Below are 10,824 nucleotides of genomic sequence, written 5' to 3' on the forward strand. Positions count from 1 at the left end.
GCAAGTCTAGGACTGAAAATTCTAAATATGACAACAATAAGGCCTGCTAGATTTTAGGCACCAAAAATGGTGAGAGCGGGGTGACGGGGTTGTGCGCCTCTGTGCCAAATATCCCTGTTGTCTCCATAGTGTACACTTGGGACGTTTTTTCCCCCGTCAAAATTTTACCGTTCTTGGCACTACCATAAACTCAAGCAGCGAGCGCACTACAAAAAACTATACCAGGGAAACAGTACACGCACCTATTAGACTGAAACATGTATATAGGCTACAATTCAAAGAGTAGATCACATCTAGCCTATCTGATATGTTATATTTCAGATATTAAAAACGATAAAGCCAAGCTTGTTTACATCGAAACGACACACGTTCCTACTAAATAACACTGGACGAATAAGAATATACATGAAAGAAAAACGTTTATCGGAACAAAGACCATATGCCAACGAAAATGACTGGTGTAGCCGACACAGATGAAAATATAATAGACTTCAGGTTTCGATCAAATCAAACCAACTCAGACAGCCTTGAGCGTCTTTATATGCAAAAAAAAACATTTATTTAAAATTGACCAAACTTTAAAAGACAGTAACTTACTTTTAAAAGTTAGAAATGATCTGTCTGCCAGCGATTTAGAAGGATAAATTCATCCACACATCATCTTCATAAAAATTACGCATCTTTGTCACACTTTAAGTGAAAGAAAAACAATTCAGTCAAATAATATCGTGAAGGTAACGTTGTCTTTCATCAGAATATATTCCGCTGTTTATCATTTTGATTTGTTTATTTTTTTCCGCCCACCGAGCGCACGCGACGCAAAAGAACAAGAGGGAGGTATCTGAGGACAAGGTTACTTACCCCGCAGATGAAGAGAAAAGCGAGCTCCTTTTTACTGCTGAAAGTGAATATGCAGTCTTCCCCCGGGAGACGTTGAATATTATAATTGCTCGGGGAAAGAAGAGCAAGAGTAAAGTGAGTGATAAGCGTGCGCGTAGAACAGAAAAAAAGACATAAAATAGCTATTTTCCGCCGCTCTCCTCTATCCTCTCCTCTCGAGACTGAAAGACTGTGGCGGTGATGTCGTAGCAGCTGGTGTGAGTGTGTGTCTCCGAGGCGCACGCGATGCAGAGCTTTGATGCTCGAGCTCTCCTCCACCAACAAGATTCACTTTAAGACACAGCTGAAGGAAACAGGAAGACGGCGCGTCATAAGCTTGGTGATGTAACGGTTCGTACCTACCAATAAGAACTGTCCATCGGGTCCGGGAGGAGTACAACGCACTAAACTTGACCGAGGAATGGGACTCCGACAGGCAAAAAAAAACCTCTTACTTATCACTTTCTTTACAAATCAGTGAGTGAATATGTAAGAAAATATCATTTTGAAGTGGCTTATCGTTTTGTGATTCTGTCGATAATGTTTTGCATAAACATTCATGTTATGCACATATTGTTGTGCACATATGATAATGGTTCATATTTTAAGACACTGAATTAAGATTTTTTTGTCACGAATAGGTGTTTATGTCATTTGAACTCATGTAAAACAGTATCCCATTAAAACACACATTTCGCACTCATTTTACGCAACAACTTTTCATTTAGATTTTTCCCCCCAAATTTGCCATTCAATAAGAGATTCCATTGTCACATCTCAATTGGGCTTATTGGGTTTGTATGGCTGTTTTGTGCAACATTATGCTTGTAACAACGATAAGATATGAACATTGGCGTGTTATTTGTAGGCTATTCTATATTGGATACGTGCGTCTCCAGAGGCCAGGGGTTTAATATGGCATTGGGCGCGGGGGCTCAGAAAGGCATGGTGTCGATATATCACTACCCTCGTTTGATTTACCGACCACAGAGCAACATGATAAGGCTTGACTACATTATATCATGGAATGTCAAACCGTGTTTGATTATTAGCTTATTGCCTGATAACACGGGCTGGAGCCATCTCAAATGCGAGTTTGTGTTAGGCCTAACTTTTATTTAATTCACAGGTCACAGAGTGAGACTCATTTAAACAAAATTCCATCTCTCTTTTCACTGTATATTAATACTATATTTATAACTGAGCAAATGTCAGTCTGTGTCGTTATAATGCATTGAAATGATCAATATAGATGTTAAATTATAATCCTCACATTTCATGTTTTATATTTGATATTGAGGCAAGTAGCCTATAGGCGTTTCGTTTGCAAAGATTTGACTATGCCCGTTGGAATTCTTAACCTTACCTTTTCCCTTCTGCATATTTTAAACTCGAGACACCTGTAACAACTAATCAGCACCTAATTAAATAAATAGACATGGTATTCACTTCGAAATATTTTAGATTAATAACCTATATTTCAGTGTACAATTTTCACGCATGTTTGTAGTAGATATTTGAACCGGTGTTCTGTAAAACATTGTTGTTAGCCCTAGTTCCGTACGTGTTCTATAATTATAAGATTCCTCCCTAAATTCTATATGTATATATATATATATATATATATATATATATATATATATATATATATATATATATATATATATATATATATATATATATATATATATATATAGTACACAAAATGTGTGAATAGAATCAGGCCCTTGTTTCATTTGATACATGATTTATAATGTTATTGAGTCGTATGTTAGAAAAAAATTCAGCAGGCTCCTCGTTATGCATAATATTTTGTGGAGGAAGAACATCCATGACTGTCACTCTGCAACATTAACGGAAAATGGACGTTATAGACTACCACATTATACTCTACTCCTACTGTTACATGCACTGGCATCACTCTTAATACGATCTCATAGGAATCAGGAATGTGGTTAGCGTCAATGTGCAGAGGCCTAAATAGGCTACATGTAGCCTATGTCGCCTGAATTTATATTTCTAGGAGTTTTAAACATAGCATAAGTGTACATTATTATTATTATTAGTAGTAGTAGTAGTAGTAGTAGTAGTAGTATTTGTAGTATGTAATTCGAATGTTAATGAAACGAAACATTACTCATCAGGTGTGTCTGGGCTATCTTGAATCCAATATAAATTGCACCTATTTTTATGGAGCTACAGCTGTTGTTTTTAAACCCTTAGATGCAAAGTTACAGTCCACTTTTTTCAGTCCATTATGCCTGCTATAATAAAACGAACTATCCATTACATAAACAGGATTCCGACGTGCTTAATCAGAAGTCTTATGATTTTCCAATGTCTTTCTGTCAAATGCCAAAAAGGAAAGGCGAGTCTCTTTTCCATGTCGCAAGCAAGTGTTTTTGAGGGTGAATAAATTGTAATGAAGTCAGCGAACTTTAGTGTCTGGAGTCTCTTTTCCAAAGCAGGTGTCCCGTCCCCCGCTCCCCAACTCGGCCAGTTAATTTGGCTTCATCTCCCCACGGTGCCCTCGGTGCGTACGCTCCATGGAAAAACAGGCCGGGACATTAAATAGACTGTGTTTGGAAAAGGAAGACTCGGATGAGGTGTAGCGGAAACGTGTTCGTTAACACTGGCACCTCTTATCTCGGTCCATTCCAGATGGATCAACACTATTTATTTCAAACACATTTTTTCCTTTTTGTCGAGTGTGCCGCATCACCACCTTGATGGCCACGGCTGATAAGCGGCGCATTACGCGCTGATGGGTGACTTTATTGACATATTTATTAGGGATTGAGTTGGTGGATCAACACGGGAGGAGGCATTAAGGGAGAGAATGAAAACATGCTTTTCTCCCAGAGGTTTTATTAACGTACATTTTAAACTATAATCGGCTGGCTGGTCTTGGTAATAGGCGCGCGCACAAGTCAGGCAGGGAGGAATTCTGAGATGGGTCACTGGCCTCCTTACTAATTTTGCCCAACAACGGGTCTCAAGAGAGAAACATTTTGGATGCTGATTTAATTACAATAAGGAGTATTAATTACTATTAAAATGTATTATTAATATTATTATCATCATCATTCTTGTGTATTATTATTATTATTATTATGTATTACTATTATTATTAATGATACTATTATTTTACCAGACACAATTACACACCACATTGCTGTACATAGCAAAGTATTTTTTTATTTAACTGTATGGCTATTGTTATTATTGAATTATTTAATGATAAGTACATTTCATTTATTCTATTATCAATCATGAAAAATGTGTAGACTATTCATACACATTCACCAGAATCTCAGTGCATTAATACCAACTGGCTTATAACAAGCAAGGAGCCGACATTCAGATCTGTATAACACAAACTAAAAGACAGTGCAATGTGATTTCCCAGGTAACTAACTACCTATGATGACATTATTCTGGGAAACGCATGCAGGTTTTGAGAAAGGCATAAGGAGGTCCATCAACATAAACAGACAAAAGTACATGTGGAAGTAGCCTGTAAGCAATGATGCTTACAAAAACCTCTCAATCAGATAATGACATGATTATCTGACCACAACGCTCCACGCTTTTCACAAGACACAGTTCCCCGAAAAAATAATCAGAGGAGAGAGTGATGGAGGGGATGTAGTGAGGGAAAGAGAGAGAGAGAGAGATAGAGAGAGGGAGAGAGAGAGAGAGAGAGAGAGGGAGAAGAGAGAGAGAGACAGAGAGAAAATAGGTGCTATTTGTGAAAACACAGGCAAAGAGAGGAGAGAGAGAGAGAGAGAGAGAGAGAGAGGAAGAAAGAAAGAGGTATAAAACTAAAAGCTGTTTTGTTCCAGAAAGGTCTCGGGGTCCCTGGATAAAAAGGTTCTCGCTTGGAGAGGAGAAAAGAGAAGAGGAGAGCAGGAGAGAGACGGCAGCGAGCGCTGGGAATGAGTAGGCGTCTCACACTCTTACCAGGCCCAGCAGGATGCACAACCTTACGACTTGATGTATTCAAGTGTAATCAGAGACACGCTCACTAGAGAACCAGGGCCCTGCAGGTGACAACGATGATGATGGTGATGGTGGCTCTGTAAGGGAAATAGAAAAACATGAATCTGGATGTTATGTGTTGTACTGAAGAAAAGTCAGCGAGAGGAAGAGATATTACTTAAAGAGGAAAACTGTACTTGGAAATTAGGATGATTAGGTTACTATCTATGTCAATTGAGTCCCACGGTGGAGGTGTCATGATACCCATAAAACCTAGCGGTCAAACAGGGAAATAAATGGTTCCAATCATTTTTCCACTATTTATTTCCCCATAAGGATTTTAAAAAACAATACTTAAAATAGGTTTACAACGGTATAACATTTTGATAACCATGTAAATCTCTCACGGACATGGTGACTTTTATCAATATATTAGTCTCTATTTACTCTCAGATTCGAAAATGCTAATTAGCATCAAAGTAGACATCATGCAAGACTACAAGTCCCTGCAAGCTCCCACACGTCAACTCCAGCTGACACCTTTGTTAGCAAGCATGGTCTCCATAAAGAAATTGCACAAGACAGTTCACAGAATTGTCAATTTAAAGAAATGTAGACAATTTATGAATTACTACATTTAGCTAACATTAGATAGTTAATCTAAAGATTGTAACCTTTGCCTCAATTCGGCAGTCTCTTCCAGATCATCATGACATTTGTAGTTCTTTATGATAGCCACATTAGCTGCTATTTAGCATTTCATTTTTGGGGGGTAAATACAAGCAAATATATTGCTAAAAGTCACCTTGTCCTAGAGACAATTACACGGTTCTCAAAACGTCTCACCAAGGTAAGCCTACTTGAAACACAGCCCTAATATTAAGTGTCCCCTATAGGAAAAATGAGTGGTGGAAAAATGATTGGAAACATTTCCTTGTTTGACCACTAGGTTTTATGGCTATTATGTCTCGTACTGTGGTACTCTATAGGTGGTGTTTACACAGTCAGCCCAATTCTGATCATTTGCCAATTGCGATTTTGGACCTATCAGATCTTTTGCCAATATTTGGGAAACCGATCAGAATTGGTCTTTCTGTGTTAACACAGCATATACCTCTGTATTTAAAGGATGAATCTGCACAATGACTAGTCAAATTGATCATCCACGTTATGAATAAATGGCACAAGGACAGTGAGACTGTGGTTCCTGGTGATGCCCCTCTCCTTTTCTTCCTGATGACTGACTGACTGACTGGCAGGGTTAGACTGCATCGCTGGATACTGTGAACAAGATCCAATTAATGCAGAAAAATTACATCTGATGTCTCTCTAACTCTTCTCTGAGAGGAATGAGTGATATTTTGTATTTTTTTTAAAACACACACACACACACTAAACATTTTGACATATACCTGTTGATAAGAGTAAAGAAGTAGTGGGGAATGATATAGCCTAATAAAAAATATATATAAACACAATCCCCTATTTGGAGAAGTGTGTCATGTTATTTGTATAATATGATATTCAGTTCAGAAAACATATCTTGGAATTAATAGGCAATTAAAAAAAAGCTCACTGAGGCAGAAACAAATATGGCTTCAGTCAAACCCTCATTAAAATTGCAGAAATTTTCTGAACATCTTAATTGGTCTTACAAAGGCCTTACATCTTCGCCTGTTGTATGTGCTACAACTGCAGTTAGAATTACCAACTGACATCTACATTTAGGTTTTCAAAATGTGGCACTACAGGAAGTTTTTAAGCACACAGTAGAGTGTCTCTTTAGCCAAACCTTGAAATGCAGAATAATATATCAACAAAGTAAATGAAAGACTGGAACACAACTGCTGTCAGAGTAGGGAGAGCAAAATCAAAGAGAATCTATGCAAGGCAGGCAGTGGACTGAGCCGACCGACCGAAGCCCACTGTGCGCCTTGGAGGTGCTTCGGCAGAGACACTCTGAAATGCCCTGGAACTACATTAAACCCAGCCAACGTCCTTAAAACAAACAATGGCACCATGAAATAGATAGAGGTTTATAGTACTCAAAGACAAAGAGCCCCCTCAGCACTTTTCTGTCATCACTTCTCCCTTTATCCCCCCCCCTCTGAGAAAGAGAGAGAAGGAGAAAGAGAAAGTGTCATTGAAACACACACAGCACCCACTGGAATGACCAACATTGTTTGTGTTGACCTCTCACTTGTCAACTACTAAAAAATATTATGTTTGTGGCTTACCATGCAGTACTGGGGTAGGCTAAACACATCTTATGTCTGTGGGTTCTAAAACTATTTTGCCTATGGCATTGTTTTCCCATGTGGGTCTGTTGCAGGTTGCAAAGACATTATCCATCATTTCCGACAGTTAACCATACCACTAAGACGGCATTTTAAGTGTCCAGTTCTACACTGCTTCTGTGTGTGGCTCCATGGTGCGTCAAAGCTCCTCTGTCAGTGGCGACCCGTTAATCAGGGAAGCACCCCTAGATCATCACCGATCCTCCACCAAATGTCACAGTGGGTGCGAGACCTGGAGAGGCCTACAAGCCACAGTGTCAAGCACCCACTGTGAAATTTGGTGGAGGATCGTTAATGATCTGGGGATGCTTCAGCAAGGTTGGACTCGGGCAGATTTGTCTTTGTGAAGGACACATGAATCAAGCCACGTACAAGGTTGTCCTGGAAGAAAACTTGCTTCCTTCTGCTCTGCCAATGTTCCCAAACTCAGGGGATTTGTTTTTCCAGCAGGACAATGCTCCATGCCACACAGCCAGGCCAATCAAGGTGTGGATGGAGGACCACCAGATCAAGACCCTGTCATGGCCAGCCCAATCTCCAGACCTGAACCCCTTTGAAAACCTCTGGAATGTGATCAAGAGAAAGATGGATGGTCACAAGCCATCAAACAAAGCCGAGCTGCTTGAATTTTTGCAGCAGGAGTGGCATAAAGGCACCCAACATCAATATGAAAGACTGGTGGAGAACATGCCAAGACGCATGAAAGCTGGGATTGAAAATCAGGGTTATTCCACCAAATATTAATTTCTGAACTCTTCCTAAGTTAAAACATTAGTATTGTGCTGTTAAGAAATGAATATGAACTTATTTTCTTGCATTATTCGAGGTCTGACAACACTGCGTCTTTTTGGTTATTTTGACCAGTTGTCATTTTCTGCAAATACATGCTCTAAATGATAATATTTTCATTTGGAATTTGGGAGAAATGTTGTCAGTAGTTTATAGAATAAAATTAAAATGTTCATTTTACCCAAACACATACCTATAAATAGTAAAACCAGAGAAACTGATCATTTTGCGGAGGACTCTTCCTTTTTAAAGGAGCTGTGTATACATATACACATAGTCTGTTTTTTGTTTTATTGAGTTGTATTGAGTAAGACAGCTCCGAGCTTAGTGCATTCTGTGGTGGTGGGGCGGGCCAGCAGAAAATAACAAATTCTTATTTTCAATGATGGCCTAGGAACAGTGGGTTAACTGCCTCTTCAGGGGTAGAACAACAGATTTGTACCTTGTCAGCTTGAGGATTTGAACTTGCAACCTTCCAGTTACTAGTCCAACGCTCTAACCACTAGGCTACCCTGCCACCCCAATCACCAAGTTGTGTTCTTAGAAAGGGTAGACATCCAACATTTCAGCCCTTTGGGTCCTGCCATAGAGTTATATTACAAGTGTCGTTCCAAGAAGGCTCAAGGTCATTGGCCACAGAAATTACGTCAAATCACATTATATGTACAGTAGCTTCGATTGGACTGATAATGTCAACATCTTACTTTCACAATCTTAGCTATCAGTCATCATCATGAATCACGTGTACTGGCAAATCCTTTTTAATCCTTGTCATATGAAGAGAAATAATGAAGAGAAAATATACAGTAGATACAACGTATTGGTGCTCATCGGCCATTGGACGTAAACATTACACAACAATTTGGAGATCACAAATTTAACAATGAGTGGTTTGTAAGGAATCGCTGAGGTGACAGTGGCTAACTGCAAGCATTGCAACTGGGAATGACCGTTCAAACATTTTGAACAGTCATTCAACTCGGAATTGTAAATCTCTTTGATGGACAAAATTTGACCACAAAGGACCGGCGCATCACTTTCCTGTTCAAGCACATCACAACAACTTGAGTCCAAACATGTCTTACGCTGGTTCATAAATGATGTAGGATGCCAGAGAGATGTGTATCCTGTAGCTAAGAAAGTAATAATACATGTATGTTGTGTAGTAAGCTGTTAGTAGCCCATGTGTGCTTGTTTACTATCTTTTTTTGTACAGCTTTGACAGTGCTACTGATAGTAGTGGTGGCGCTTGGATTGCACATTCAAATTCAGCACACACAACATTCTATAATAGAATTGTGTTATTTGACATGTTCAACTAAAAGCTTATTTAACGCACCAAATAGTGTTATATAACGTGTAACTTTTTTGACACTCAAAGACCCAAATGGCGTTCAATGTGCCTCACCTCTTAATTTCGCCTACTGTTCTAACTTGGTGGTGCACATGTAACCTATAACCCACTTTAGAGAAATGTAATCATTGAATATTGTAAGAGCATTGTAAGAACATGTAAGTAAGCATGTATTAAGCATATAAGAACATTGTCTGCTTATATGCCCCCTTTATTTATCCTACGGTTCTGACTTGTTGTACAGTGAGTACACTGTAAGAACGGCCCATGTTTTGAATTCTGTCGCTGTACATTTCAAAAGTGCTAAACAAATAGTTATATTGACTATGTTCGTCGTCGCTCGATCATTAATGTCTCAATCGAAATTACGGATTGCCTCTTATCTGCTTGTCGTTCCCTTATGTCATAGTTTATACATCTCAATTGTCAGTAGAAACCACATTTGTTTAATCAAGTCAGCCATATCAGCTATGGTTTTTTTATGCAGTAAATGAGGCTGAATGAACAGGTTTTCGCTGTCAGACAAGGCTCCGCTGAAAGCCAGGTGTAGCAGTGGTAAGGTGTTGTGATTGTTGTCGGGACTCTGCTGTTGGGACAGCTTTATGTAGGCCCTAACAGTTTGTGGTCACCGTTAGTCACCATTATAGTACAATTAATGTATTTTTTTAGTGTTGTGTAGTGGCTTTGCTGGCATGCATTCCACATTCATTTTTTTGCCCCACCAAGATTTAGATGCTAAAATCACCACTGTGCTCCGTAGAAGTGTGTTGAGGGTTGGCTTTGGGCTCAAAGTGGAGATCTGGACACTGGGCTTCCACCTTTTCCATCCCCATCCACCTCCAGACCTCAGCTGCTATATTTAGCTGTTTTTCACCGTGTCTGTGATGTGCCCGTACCGGTAAGCCCCCGCACGTGCAAACATGTGAGATGTAGAAAAAAAACGAGTAGGCCTAAAGATAAGCGTGCGGTGGTCTGTTTTCGCTTCTGTGATGTCGGTAATTATATTTGTTGGAAGGGAGGTCAGTGCTCCCTGGGGGGTGTATTGTATTCGATTTGCCATGTCATAAAACTAAATTACAAGGAACCGCTAAGATATCCTACAATAACAGAGGCGAGGGTCGTAAAATCAAAGGGAAGCCAAATTAAATCTAAAAACACTTTATGGAAAATACATTAGAGAGCGATGGGCGGGAGACTTCAAATATAACACAGGTTAATGAGTTCTTAATAGTGCCTCTTACACTAAAAACACACATTCACTTTCATCTGATGATAGGCGACCTACTAGAATAGTACACACGCACACACAAACACCTTCCTCAGAGTTGCCGAAGCGTTGCTTCTCCAATAAATCACTGGCAGCAATGTGGAGTGTGAAACTTTCTTTAAGTGTATGGTCTGTTAGTCTGCACCTCGCTAACCATTTGCACCCCCTCCTCTAGTTTACTTATATCTATGAACTTTGACCCCCTGTCTGGATGTTTGGGCTAGCTCCCAGCAGGCCTTTGGACTGGAGTGTCCTGT

General features: G+C 39.4%; 1 protein-coding gene and 1 long non-coding RNA gene across 2 annotated transcripts in view; one reads left to right on the forward strand and one right to left on the reverse strand.

Moving 5' to 3' along the window:
• Positions 1–973, reverse strand: part of LOC135557700 (prospero homeobox protein 1-like) — a 40,608-nt gene extending 39,635 nt beyond the window's left edge. The window contains 1 exon segment of the mRNA XM_064991222.1: positions 862–973. The gene's annotated coding sequence lies outside the window, so the exon portion shown is untranslated.
• A 267-nt stretch (positions 974–1,240) lies between these two features.
• Positions 1,241–6,338, forward strand: LOC135557701 (uncharacterized). The gene is made up of 2 exons (XR_010458249.1): positions 1,241–1,356; positions 4,725–6,338. It is a non-coding gene; the product is annotated as an uncharacterized LOC135557701 (long non-coding RNA).
• Positions 6,339–10,824: the final 4,486 nt, after the last annotated feature.

Source organism: Oncorhynchus masou, chromosome 16 (genome assembly GCF_036934945.1).
Source record: "Oncorhynchus masou masou isolate Uvic2021 chromosome 16, UVic_Omas_1.1, whole genome shotgun sequence".
NCBI lineage: Eukaryota > Metazoa > Chordata > Actinopteri > Salmoniformes > Salmonidae > Oncorhynchus > Oncorhynchus masou.